Source organism: Eumetopias jubatus, unplaced genomic scaffold, assembly GCF_037043125.1.
Source record: "Eumetopias jubatus isolate StellerSeaLion01/CBP00866 unplaced genomic scaffold, mEumJub1_p1.0 scaffold_7, whole genome shotgun sequence".
Taxonomy (NCBI): domain Eukaryota; kingdom Metazoa; phylum Chordata; class Mammalia; order Carnivora; family Otariidae; genus Eumetopias; species Eumetopias jubatus.
In genome coordinates this window covers 41,534,552-41,549,195 of record NW_028274813.1, presented here as the reverse complement: position 1 = coordinate 41,549,195, position 14,644 = coordinate 41,534,552, and the positions used below count along the sequence as shown (strand labels likewise).

The following is a 14,644-nucleotide window of genomic DNA, read 5'->3' as shown; positions in this document are numbered from 1 at the left end:
TAATATGAGAACCAAAACAGGGAACAGGAACACACCAAAAAGAGAGAGAGAGAGAAGTATAAATAAGCACAGAAGAATTGAAATGGGAAAAATAAACACAAGTATGAAGCTTCTGTGAGCTGATGGAAAGAAATGGGCTCCCAGCACCCCAAGTTGAAATTTGGAACACATTTTCTGACTGGGACCTCTTCTGGTGTGTTGGTTAAAAGAAACCCTACTTCCGGTACATTGTGAGCTAAATCAGTTGTTATGGGGAATCCTCTCCCCCATGACATACAGCATGGTTTCTTAGGGCTAATGCCCTCTGTGTTTCAAATCACTTTTGGGAAAAGAATTCACTCTGAAATGTAAAACATCTTGCGCTTCCTTATGCAAACAGAAACATGGTGGTATGGGTTGAATTGTGTCCTCCAAAAAGATGTCGGATATGTTGGTGCCCTAACTTAGGCCAGTACCTCAGAATGTGACCTAATTGGAAAGAGGGTGCTTGCAGATTAATTAAATTAAAATGAGGTCATCCTGGAGAAGGATGGGCCCTTAATCCAATACAAGTTGTGTCCTCATAAGACAGAGAGGCACACAGAGAGGAGAGGGCCACGTGAAAACACAGACATGCAGGAAGAAGCAGATGGCCATGTGATGACAGGCAGAGATTGGAATGATGCATCTATAGGTCAAGGAACACCAAGGATTTCCCATAACGCCAGAAACTAGGAGAGGAGCATGGAACCAACTCTCCCTCAGAGCCTCAAGAAGAGACCAACCCTGCCAACACCTTGATTTTGATTTCTAGCCCCCAGAAAGGTGAAGAGTAAATTTCCCTTGTTTATAGCCATCCAGGCAGTGGGACTTTGTTATGGCAGCCCAAGAAACTAATATAAATAAGCATAGGGCTTCTTACACAGACCTGTCCCTCCAGCCTCCCTGCCTCTGCTGCCACCATGTTACTAATTTATAAATCCCACATTAACACACCAGGTTTCATGGGCCTTGATCCCATGCCGAAGATGGACCAACACTTGTAGAAACTGGATCCCTGGTAGCAAAAATCAGCCTGCTGATGATGTTAAGACCCTGAGTCACCTCTTTGTTCCTATGGAACAATTTGCATGCTGAGATGATCTAGCTCAATTCTGGCCTCGATATATTATACTTTAATGGTACTTTTCTTCCAAGAACACTTATGAAAATTGCCTCATTAATTCTCACTACTCCCTTGTGCAGCAAGACAGGGACACGTATGATTATCTCAATTTGGAAGACGAAGACCCTTAATTCTAAGATCCTAGGACTATGAAGAATATTGAGAGGTCTTTAGCTCCAAAAATACAAATTCACAGGCCCGGGCCAGCAGCTCCAGGACACAGCCCAAGAGTCTATATTTCTAACAGGTTCCCCCACACATCTCCCCCAGCCCTTTTTTTTTTTTTTTTTTTGGTAACCTAACTAGCACAATTTGTGAACTGGCATTTGGGAATCACAGAGAGCCTAATCCTTCTCAGGTTTGAGGAATATATGGGCAGACCCTTCTTACAAGACAAAAAGGCTTATGATCCTCCGGTGCTAACAAGTTTTTATTAGAATGTTACTTAAACAAAAACCTAGGTCTAGATATAAACCTCTAATCCTGATAGCTCTTTTGTATGACTATAAAACTAAAAGAAGTTCACAAATTAAATGAGAATCCCAAGAAAATCCACAACAACCCCACCAGTCGCTGACTGCCACAGAACCGGTCCTTGACAGTGTGGCATGCTCAGCCACGTGTCGTAGGAGACTCGATTCCCCTCCCCCTTTCTCTCCAAGAGCCAGGATCAGGCCTGCCTTCCTGCAGCCTGCCTCAATGTCATGGCCTTCACCGCATGAGGACATGATCATAAACACAATGCAAATGCAGGCTTTCCAATCACACACATACTCAGCTATAAGGAATCATCTAAATAACCTAAAATATGAGGGTGCCTGGGTGGCTCAGATGGTTAAGCATCTGCCTTTGGCTTGGGTTATGGTCCCAGGGTCCTGGGATCGAGCCCCACATCAGGCTCCTGGCTCAGCGGGAAGCCTGCTTCTCCCTCTCCCTCTGCCTTTCCCCCTGTTCATGCTCTCTCTCTCTCTTTCTCTCTCTGTATCGCTGTGTCTCAAATGAATAAATAAAATCTTAAAAAAAAATAACCTAAAATATCTTTATCCTGAGGTGTTCACATTCTTATCCAAATGTAAGCACAAGATTTAAAATTTCTCATAGTAAACTTGTGGACCTCTCTTTGATAAACACTGATCTAATCCATTTGCCTTCTTCCTGGCAGGGTCAGAATTCAGTGAATGTTGACTGCAAACTCTTGGTAACAGTTAACACTATACTGTGCTTACTACATAGCAGACACACTGTTCTAAGTTTACAACAAAGACTAGCTTGTTTACTCTTCATAGTAACCGGGTACGGTAGATACAACCATTATTTCCATTGTGCAGACAACAGAACTGGGCAAGAGATAGTAAGCAATTTGCCCAAGATCACACAGCTCATAAGGGGCAGACCCAGGATTTGAACCCAGAAAGTCTGGATCCAGAGCCTGTGTTCTTCACCACTAACTATATATACTTTTCAAGGGAGGTATCTGCATTCCAAGATTTCTCTCTATTCCCAACGAGTAAGTAGGAATCCGAGTCAATGGATCCAGGCTGGCAAGAGTTGCAGTCATTAGGAGCTTGACTGAGGGGTGGGAAGTTGCACAGGAAAAGGGGGTCTTAGGGACTCACCAAGGCAAAAAGCCAGGCAAACCACCTGAATAGGCATCCATCCAGAAAAGCGAGGTAAAGTAGAAAAACCTGGGTGGCTACCAAGAGAAGAGAAACCAGGGAAACCAGATGAGTGAGCAGGTCTGAAGCAGAAGCAGGCGTAACTTAGACATATTCTCTAAGCCGAAAAGGAAAACATCTGCAGCCTTGGGTGTGATCGGGAGGAGGCTGTAACAGTCACCTTTTTAGCTCCAGTAGAATCCTGTAAAAAGGAGCACCAGTCAGCTGAGTACAAACTTACCCACATTGCCCAAGAGGACTCCTCACAAGAGAGGTCAAAGTGACACTCTCTGGAAAGTTAAAGCCACAAAAGCTCACAACAGGGAAAACCCAAGGCTTCTTCCTCAAACACACTTGCATCTTTATCTTGTCATCTGCCAGGTATTTAAATGAATTTTGCTAATTAACAGTTACTTCTCTCATTCTAAAAATACAAAGACATCAAGCTACATCAGGTTGCCATAGACTCTGTCACAGGTGAAGCACGAAGATTAAAGGATTGCACTACTCCAGTGAATGGTCTGCTCTTCAAAAACCTTATTTGGACATAAAGAATAGGAGGCTGTCTAAAACTGGGTTTGTGCCCGGCTAGCTCAGTCGGTAGAGCATGAGACTCTTAAAACTGGGTTTGTGTCGTAATGATAAACAATATCGCTCTATACTGACCAATATGGTCTTCTTCAGCCCTTCAAAGTATCTGAATATCCGTTCACCATGGCAGTCAGCACTTTATCCTGTCAGCTTCTGGAGAGATCTTGGCACTTTTTCTAATGTGAGGGGCAATTTTTTTTTGAAGGGAACAAGAACAAATCAGAAAGAAAATGTTGGGAATGAGAAGAACTAAAGGCAAATTAAAAGAACGTAAGCACATAAAAGGAGAAAGATGAAAGAGACCTATGATGTTCAGAAGCTTGAGAAGGGAGTGCAGAGGAAAATAATCTTTTTAAGTGACTGACTGACATGGAGGAAGAAGAGAGAAAGCCATTCAAATGCAACTTGGAAATGTTTTGTGCCCATAATTAAACCTTTTACTTCATAAATAAGAAAATCAACCCACTGGACTTAGGATCAAAATAGCATTAAGCCTCGCTGATGAGAGAGAAAGAAACTTAGGCAAAATCAAAGACCGTGCTGTAGAGAATAGATGATCTTTCCCGGCTGCAAGATATACTTGTTTCTGAGCTATAAAAAAATGTCATAATCACAGACACTCACATTTCACATTTTTTCCAAAGAGGCTCTCTCTCCGTCTGTGTCAGCACTGAGTTTTATATTTGATGGTTTCTGCACCAAAAGCATCTATTTTAGGTTACAAGGAGAAGGAAAGATGTAGGCCCAGAAGAACCAAATGTTTTGAACCTGATAAACCTACACAAAGTCTCTGTGTTGATTCATTTCAACAATTTATTGGGCTTCTTCTGTGACCAGGTGCTTGCTGGACGGCGGGTACAGAGATGATCAGGACCCAGTTCCTGCCTTCGAGGAGCTTACAATCTCACAGGGAAGACTTAATTCTTAGTGAGAATTAATATGACAAGCGGCGAAGTCCCCATGGTGGCAAAGACGGTCACAAATACTGATGAAGGCATCCCTTAAGGAGTATTTTTACTACTACAGAAACTCGGGGTCGGCAGGAGGGGGGTCTCCATTCCCTCTGAGGATTGTCAAAGTGAATGGCTCAGAGACCTGAGGTGCCACATAGCAAGCTCACCCTTCCAATAGCTCAGGCACCTCCACTAGAGCTCAGAATAGAAGTAACACTTGCTTTTTTAAGTCTCAGCTATTGAATCCTGACCCTGAATCTGAGTTAATGTTCCCCTTATGATGCAGATGTTCCCCTCTGGTTCAGAAGGTGAATGATTCTACCCAGAAGCATTTTTGATAAAAAGCTTTTGTATCCATCTCTATTCTCATATAGATAAACAAAAACAACAGACTCAAACCCAGATTTCTCAGGAATTTGTCCAGTGCACATCCCAGGTCCCACAGCATGGCATTCACCTACTAACTCGTTGGCTTCAAGTGGAGCACTTTCCAGATGGCCTTAACCTCCATGTTTTGATTTTCCAACTGGCAAGGCAAATGCTATTAGTACGACTATCTAACCCTGCAGATGCAGCCATGTGGAAAGGGGAAGAAACAAACAGACCCTTCTCCAAGGTCTGCAGAGGCTGGCATAGAGCTCTTGGCTGCTTTACTCAAATTGGGTTCAATCCAAGGAAGACCATATTCCTTTGCTCATTATAACTTCGGCTAACGTCTACTGTACACCGATGGGGTGCCAGGTCTGTGTTAAATATTTTGCAAACATCTCGTGCAGTTTTCAGAACAACTCCAGTGCCATCCCCATTTTATAAAGGAGGAAGGCAGAAAAAAGCCAGGTTCATGAGGGCACTCTACAAGTTCTTGATTTGAACTGCCTCTTGACTTCAGGACTTTTTAGCAAAGTGATTTCAGGTTGTTGTTTGTGGGCTTGTCTACTACGCTGCCGTATTCCCTCAGTCGGCCACTCCCTCCATCTTGAAACAGTCCTTTCCTTACCTTCTGTGACACCATGCTTCTCACCTATCTCTTTACTCCTCCTCAGCCTCCTTTGGGGGTTTGACCTACTCTACCTCATCTTTGAATTATTAAAGTTTCTCTGTTCCAGGCCATTATCCTTCTCCCTCTAAACTTGCTCCCTAGGCATTATCATCTACTTTTATGGCATCAGTTGCCATCCAGTGTGGAAGACTATAAAATATGTAGCTCAAATTCAGCCTCTCCTCTAAGCTCCAAACATATCTCTCCTTCTAGTGTCTCTCATGCACCCAAAATTTAACTCATGATCTCTTCCCCTTCCCACCCCTACTATACCCCTAACTTAAGTCCTCCCCGGGTCTTCCTGTCTCGGTAATGACACCACTACCCACCCAACGGCATCAGCCAAAAACTAATGAGTCCCCTCTAACACTTCCCCTCCCTCCATCCCAAGATCCAATCACCAAGACCTTTTGACTCTACCTCTTCAGTTAATCTTGAGTCCATCCACTTCCTCCCCGTTCCAATAAGAGCCACTGTTCCTCCCACCCAATCTATGGTGACAAGCTCCTCCCTGGCGTCCTTGCACCTGTTCTTGCTTCTCCTCTACTCCATTTCCACTCCTTGTATAGCTTTCCTTATAAGACATCCTATAGCCAGAGTGATGCCTTTAAAATTCAGATAGCACATTCGAACCTTTCTATGGCTTCCTAGGACCCATGGCATGAAATCCTGAATCCTTGTCCTGGCAGCAAGATCTTGGCAGGACTTGGTTCCTGTTTGATTCACCAGCCACCACATGCTTCCTCTTAACCCCAGGCACACTGGCCTTCATTCTAGTCCTCAAATACTTCTTGCCTCCAGCCTTCACAAATCCATTTCCTTTGCCTGAAATCCTTCTATCTCAGCCTCTACTCCTCTTTGTCTACATTCTTTTTTTTTCATTTTTTATTTAAATTCAATTAATTAACATTCAATGTATTATAGGTTTCAGAGATAGAGGTTAGTGATTCATCAGTCTTATAGAACACCCAGTGCTCATTATATCATGGGCCCTCCTTAATGTCCATCACCCAATTACCCCATCCCCCTACCCCCCTCCCCTCCAGCAACCCTCAGTTTGTTTCCTATGATTAAGAGTCTCTTATGGTTTGTCTCCCTCTCTGGTTTCATCTTGTTTTATTTTTTCCTCTCTTCCCCTATGATCCTCTGTTTTGTTCCTTAAATTCCACGTATCAGTGAGTTCATATGATAATTGTCTTTCTCTGATTGACTTATTTTGCTTAGCATAATACCCTCCAGTTCCATCCACGTCGTTGCAAATGGCAAGATTTGGGGGTTTTTGATGGCTGAGTAGTATTCCATCTTTGCCTACATTCTAGGTTCACAAACACATTGCCTGGGAAAGCCTTCTCTGATCCCCTCAGGTCATTGCCCCTACTGTAACATCTGTGGCTACCTACTCTTCTCCTTCATGGTACTTATCATAATTGTAATTTAAAGGCTGGTGATTGCTTGATTAATGTCTGTCTCCTTCCCCCTACTAAAATGTAGGTGTCATGAGGACAGTCACACTGTCTGGGAGCAATGCTGGGGTGTCTCTAGCACTGCGGGATTCTCACCTAAGTTTCTATTACTTTGGCTGGGAAAGACTGTCTACAAGTGCCACAAGTCACATCAGTCACATCACCATCCTCTTGTGACAATCATGCATGTGTCTTTATGTCATGTCTTTCACTTTCCTATACCATTCAGGATTTATCAATCGAGCCTATGTTATCATATGGTAGACTGTAAGCAAGCTCTAAAGAGCCACAAAAATTTGACTTCTTAGAGTTGGGATGCTAAGAAATTAAGACTGCGACTTAGTGCCCCTCAAGGAGTGTTTATTCTACTATCCTCATTTTATAGGTAAGAAAAGCGAGACACAGAATCTGTTGGCCCAGGGCTCGTGGTCTGGGAGAGCACGTGAGTAATGACGACGCCAAGCTGTGACTCTACCTGCGAGGTGTAGGGCGGAGCTAAGTAAATTTGGCATGGTCATGGTCACAGAAGCCATTTCACTTCTTATAGGGAGATGAGTGACACACAGATACTGTGCCATTATCAAGGCCACTTTCCACTCCTCTCCATTTCTGTGTTGACCAACTGAGCGATATGAAAAGCTTTGAAACCATCTTGAAATGTGCAATGAAGAGTCAGCTACCTACAAGGTTATACTTATATGGCTTCTTGCCTACATAAAATGCGAAAACATTCTTTTTTGTTTTTTTCGTAAAGCAATTCTGTGGGAACTTCATTGGCCAGTAAGACTACCACGGCCTGCAGTGTTACACAGAAATTTTTGTGATGGTTTGAGCACAAAAATACCACATTGAAAATTTAGATTAAAATATAATTTTCATGCTTCACCATTTAAGTCCTTTCATTTCATCTGGCTTGGTCTGGGACAACCAAAAACACTCATTATTTCCCACCCATCCTGGGTCACACCGTGGAGGCCCCTTTCCCTTGGACCTGGATTTCAAGAAAGGCACTGAAGGAGCTACCATGGCAAAATGGAAAAAGCAATGGAAGGCTGTGTGTCTTCTACCTGAATGACTGCTGTGGCTTCCAGGAGTCCTGAGGACTGCCCGAGCCATGGGCTAATGTATGTATCAGCCGTCTGCACTGCAGAGAGGAAATAAAGCATATGAAAAAATATTTCCAGTTTGACCCTCTATGGGGCCACGTTTCCTCTCATTTATTAATTCTAATAGATAAAGCAAAAAAATATGTCCCAGGTCAAGCAGGTCTATGTATCCTTTACTCGCTACTTGGAACAAAATAAGCATCCAGTTAAATTTTTCAATCATTCATTAAACAAATAGTTGTAGGGGCACCTGGGTGGCTCAGTCAGTTAAGCATCTGCCTTCGGCTCAGGTCATGATCTCATGGTCCTGGGACTGAGCCCCATGTCAGGCTCCCTGCTCAGCAGGGAGTCTGCTTCTCCCTCTGCCTCTCCCCTCCCTGTTCATGCTCACTCTCTCTCTCAAATAAATGAATAAAATCTTTAAAAACAAACAAACAAACAAAAAACCCAAATAGTTGTAAAGGCTTATGAGGTACATGAAAGTGTGCTAAATCCAGAGGAGAAAGTGGGGTGAAATAAACAGGGCTCTTTTCTGGGTTTCAGAATCTTATAGTCTTTTTTTTTTAAATGATTTTATTTATTTATTTATTTGAGAAAGAGAGAGAGAGATCAACTAAGTGGGGGAGGAACAGAGGGAGAAGGACAAGCAGACTCCGTGCTGAGCACAGAGACCATGAGACCATGAGACCATGGACCAGAGACCATGACCTGAGCCAAAATCAAGAGTTTGATGCCTGAGCCACCCAGGTGCCCCCAGAATCTTATAGTCTTAAAGGGACCATATATGCAAATAACTTTAATGTAGGGCAACATAAGTACCTCATACTTAATCAGTAGCAGAGCCTCTTTAAAGTGTCCTGTTAACAGGTAATATTCCATACTTCCTTGCTCAAAACTTGGCCCAAGGACCAGCAGCATCAGGGCATCACCTGGGAGCTTGTTAGAAATGTACAATCTCAGGTGCAATCACACAACTACTGACTCAATCTGCATTTTGATCAGATCCCCAGATGACTCAAATGCTCGATGAAGTTTAGAGAAGTACTGCTTTACATTATTTGGCACTCAGTCACTGCCTACCCGTGACAAAGTTGATGGAAGACGTCCTCATAGCAGAGACTCAGATTTTTATAGAAATGCTTAATACATTGTTTTTAAAGTGAACCTCTGAGGGATTTGTTATAGGATTTAAATGTACAAAATGTGATTCAAAACCTCAGCAAACTCTATGTCCATGCATCTTGTGAGTACTCAGACCCTTACTTAGACTGCTAAAGGATTTTAAAATATAGCTCTATTCATACAGGTAAGAGTATTTTCTTCTAACACTTAATATGTATTAACTTGACCTTGCAGAAGCCACTGGAGGAGATGGAAACTCTCATCAAGTTCAACTTGATGAGAAAAATCTTTTAGAGGGAATGTCACTAGAGGGAACTAAGATGGGATTCCTCCCAACTTAAGAGCTGTTGAGTCACAGAATCACAAAATGTGAGCCCAGAAAAGACCTTAGCGGTTATTCTCTTAGCTCTGCTTCATTCCCAAAGAAAATCATTCTGCAGTACCTTCATATCCATAGTTTCTTTTTCCAATGAGCTCCAAATGATTCATATTTATCAACCAACCAATCAACCAACCCATAGATTTATTTGGTCCTCTGATACCTGCAAAGTGCTGTGAGGGCTTTTTTTTTTTTTTTTTAAGATTTTTTTAAATTTTTTTTAAAGATTTTTTATTTATTTATTTGACAGAGAGAGATACAGCAAGAGAGGGAACACAAGCAGGGGGACTGGGAGAGGGAGAAGCAGGCCTCCCGCTGAGCAGAGAGCCCAGTGCGGTGGCTCGATCCCAGGACCCTGGGATCATGACCTGAGCCGAAGGCAGACGCTTAATGACTGAGCCACTCAGGCGCCCCTGTTTATTTATTTTAGAGAGAGAGAGAGCACGCAAGGAGAGGGGGCAGAGAGGGAGAGAGGGTCTCAAGCAGACTCTGCGCTGAACATGGAGCCTAACACAGAGCTCAGTCTCACCATCCTGAGATCATGACCTGAGCCGAAATCAAGAGTTGGACGCTTATCCAACTGTACCACCCAGGAGCCCCTGTGAAGGGCTTTATTATAACAAATAAAGTTGTATGAGTTGTGGGCCATGAGATACACAATGAAAAAAGAAGTCTTAGGAAGAGAAAGAGAACCCTTGAGGCAGGGTGGTCAGAGAGGGTGTCACATGGCTAGAGGGAATCTTGGAGCTCATTGGTCCCAGGAAACAGAGGTGCAAGGATATAGGTTCCTTGGCCAAGGTCACAATGCAAGTCCCTGAAAGAACTAGAGAAACCAGGCTCCTGCTAACTCCTACCATGCCACACCCCCCTCACCAGTACTGGCTTTCTGGAATTGGGCTCTAAGGCAAAGGCTGCTAATTGCCCACCAAAGTCCATTCTCCCCTCCTTCTATAGCAAGAGAACCATAGCTAGGCATACCCTGCCCCGCTGCCCTAGTTTTCTATCCTTTTGCTGTTATGGGTGGCCTCAGGACTATGTCGTTGCCAATGAAATGTCAGTGGAAGTGACATGTGACTTTGGGGTCCAGACAAGCCTCCTTCACACTCCCCTTCCCCATCCCCCACAAATGCAACCCCAACATGAACCACAGCCTCGTGGATGCAGAGCCCCAACTTAAGAAATAACCTGCATTCCTGAATCACCCATGCATCAGAGCCACCCTCCCACCTGGAATGCTTCCCTGGGATTTTTATGTGAGAAAGAAAAAAAAAAAAACTTCTCTCTTTGTTAAACCACTGAATTATTTTTGGGTCTCTTTGTTATCATAACCCAGCCTCACCCTAGCCAATCTTAGTATATAACCAATAAAATGTAACCAAAATGAGGTTAAATGAAATTATAAAAGAGCTATAATAAGAAGTCTGATACTTTCCTACTTTAATAAGAAGTATCATTTTGCATTAATTCCTTGACTCAGCTCAGTTCCTGGTATACATGGATGGAGCTATAGCTAACGATTTTATTGAGCAGACAGACAGACATGTTATTGGGCACTTATCAGGTGCCAATTTGTTAAACAACTTACATACACATTAAATTAATTAATCCTCACAACAACCCTAGGAGCTTGGAAATCTTATTATACTTGATTTACACATGAGAAAAAAATGACGCTTAGAAGGACAAATTAACCAAGTCTATAAGTAGTTATTGTTGAGTAGAATTCAAACCTAAGTATGAGTGATTCTAAAGCCAGTGGTCTTTTCTAAAATGCTATATCCAGGGCACCTGGATGGCTCAGTTGGTTTAGCATTGGACTCTTGATTTTGGCTCGGGTCATGGTCTCAGGGCAGTGGGATCAAGCCCCACATCAGGCTCCACATTCAGTGGAGAATCTGCTTGAGGATTCGCCCTCCCTCTCCCCCTCCCCCCACACTCTCTCTTTCTAAAACAAATGAATAAGTCTTTTTTATTTTTTTTAATACCATATCCCATGTGTGCATGTGTGTGTGCACATGAGTGTGTGCGTTGATGGACAGGGATCAAGGGAATGAAATAAGCATGGCAGTTAAATATGATGACCAGAAACACGGGACTGAGTGACAAGAGATCTGGGATTTTCACAGGTTATAACTCTGGCCAAGCTATTTAGCTTCTCAGGGCCTAAGTATCCTCTGGGGTAAAATATGTTAACTGAACCAGATGATCTTTAAAGAAATGGCTCTAACAGTCTGCAGCAAATGTACAAAAACCCGGTTGCCACTCATGCACCACCACCTATGTGACCCCAACAGAAGAGTTTGCTGGAGAAATCCAGGTTGTATTGCTCTGAAGGAACAACATAATGTGAAAGTTTAAACAAGCAACATACAATAGCCACAGGACACCCACAAATCAAACACACAGAGCTTTAGAGTGCCAAAGGTTATCCTTTCTCCTGTTCAAATCTGCTTCTTCATTCTTCTTTCTCCTGTTCAAATCTGCTTCTTCATTCTTCTTCAGCAAAGCGAGACAGTACTAATAACGGACCCGGAAGGGAAAGATAGGAAAGTCAGTTCTTCTCCACCATTGTTTTTCATTGCAGCCTTGCTCACAAATTAAATTAGAGTAAATCAAAGAAGCAAGCACCGGCATACTATATCCTTGGCCATATGGAAAGAGATCTGGGGAATCTTTGGGAAAGCCCTAAGGACACATGAAGGAGGGGACCGATTCCTATAGCAGAAGTCTTTAAATGCTGAGTAATGTCGGGGAGAGGGGCAGAAAGAGCACACCGTTGGAAATGGGCATGTAACCCATCCTAGAGACACAAAGGGAAGGGTCTGCAGGATACAAACGATTATCAGAAGAGAGCTGAATTAGCACAGTTTAAGGCTGAGAGTCTTCAGGAACATGAGACAGCTGCATAAAATACCTTAATGGCCTCTCTGGTGTTTTATGTCTCTCAGGGTACATATCCATCTGGGAGGTCATGCTGGAGGTGCCCCCACCAAATGCCAGATGCCAGGCCACTCTGCCAAACCCTTGGCCAGACCCTAGACAGCAGGGCAAGATTTCAGAAGATCCCTGGCAAGGATGCTAAATCTCATCAGAGAGTGAGCTCTAATTTTAAAGGCAATATTTATGGCCAGCCTCTTCCATTAAGTATGCATTGCCCAGGTCTAGGGAATGTCTAGATTGGCTAGGGTGAGGCTGGGTTAATTCAACATGTCTCTTCGGCTGCCGCCTACAGAGAGGGTTCCAAATGGACTTCTGGAAATGACTCAACTAATGCTCTGACACTAATCATCTCAAAAGTACCCTGTAAATACCAATTCACACCACATCACTCACCAAAAATATGTCACAAAAATCCTCTCAAGCAATAACTCTCCCTGCCTATGGCGTTTATGGGGAATTGATGACCAGCTACAGTCTATGGGCTATGACCAGAGCCAGCAGTTATTAATGCATAGGAAAAATTTTATACTCTGGTTCATTTTTCCAAAGGCAGCATCCTTCCGTGTGCGCAGAATATAAAACTCTGGATGCTGCATTATGTGTGAGTTCCCTGGTATATCTGAAGAGCCCGGTTGACTCCCTTGTGACCATGGATACAGGTTTCAAGCAATTGAAAAGGTAAGTAACAGGACCTGCCAAGAGGCTGTTTATGGTTTTAAGCCATGTTGTCAATACACAGAAAACAAAGTGAGATTCAGACAAACTAAAACATAAAACTGTCCTAGAATCTGCAAAAAGGAAAAATGCTTTCAATGTCTTTATATTAAGTCAATTGGACTATTGTACATCTTAATCAATATTGGATTGGTTTTTGAATCTTATTTAATATGATCACAATTTCAACTTTACGTGGACTTTTCCTGAGCTATAGTTTGTTCGCTCTTTCACTTTGTGTGCCTACACTGAAAAGACTGAGTAATTCATCTCTAGAGTCTCCTAAACAGGGTAGTAAAGGCAGCATTAATGAGTCAGCTTTGCTGTTGTCTCCTCATAACTGTCACTAAAAGGGAATAGCTTGTTCTTGGCTTTGTACTCTCACTACACCAATCTGCCTCTTTATTCTAACTCCACAGAGCTTGTGGAAGGCAATTTGGTTCTAATTTGAACTGATAAATAGACCACCATCAGCAAACACTGGTGAAGGCCTGGTAGGGATATAAAGATTTTGAAAAACTATCTTTACCCCTTCATAGCTGATGTTCCTCCAAAATCATGGTTTGATCACTGGATGCTGCAGTGTGTGTGAGTCTTAGATACAGATATTGCTAGCAAGGAATAACTGGACAACTATGACATTGATCTTGTAGATCATCCCTACAGACCTGTGCCCAGAGAATCTGTATTAAGAGATGTACAATAAGGCAACCACATGGAGCATTTCTGAGTCAGAATATTATTTACAAATGCTTCTTTAGCTGCAAGAGGCCACTGCTTCTTCAGAGCAATCACTACCAGGGAGAAAGGTACCTCTAAGGTGTGTGGGCTGCCATGGGGTTTGCATAGAATATGTACAGCAAATGCACAAAAGGAAGATATTTTCAGAGTTCCTGGACTCCCAAACTTCCTCTATGTGTTGTCCTAATGGTCACAATGATGAACTATGTATCTATTAGCTTGATTCTCTCTGTCTCTCTCCCTCTCCAGGTCTTCCCAGCTGGGACCACTGAGAATCTGCAAAAAGGAAAAATGTCATTTTTCCTTGGCCTTCCTTGGTTTCCAAGGTAATGATGACAGAAGAAGCCTGCACCAACAGGCCCTGCTTGAGCCCCTTGGCTGCACTGGTAAGGCTTAGAATTCATTTGCATTCCAGATGCCATGTTGCACTCCAACCTGGTGAGGTTCCTCCATGAGTATCTTGGCACACAGTCCCTTGCAGCCCTACTCCTCAGCCCTCAACAGCCTCAGTCCAAAGACCCAAATTCCTAATTCTGATCAGTTGCTCAGTCTAAGACCAGAGACCTTCCCTGAGTTCCAGCTCACTGGGGAGCAGCCCCTGAAATCCTGCCTGGTTTACACCAGTCCTTCCTCTAAGGGTTGGCCCTGGCACCCTACCTGCCAGAATCCAATTCTTATACTTCTAGCCCACCCCCTACTGGTGACAACCTTCCCTGTCTAACACCACACATGAACTACTTCTGGATTTCTGCCCTGCTCAGCCAAACTCACTGGCTGTCTTAGAATCCATCTTTTCT

The 14,644-nt window shown here is 43.2% G+C and overlaps 1 protein-coding gene across 3 annotated transcripts in view; it reads right to left on the bottom strand.

Annotated features, from left to right (window-relative positions):
- Window positions 1-14,644, bottom strand: part of ARMH4 (armadillo like helical domain containing 4) — a 122,312-nt gene that overhangs the window by 30,198 nt on the left and 77,470 nt on the right. The gene's annotated exons all lie outside the window — the stretch shown is intronic.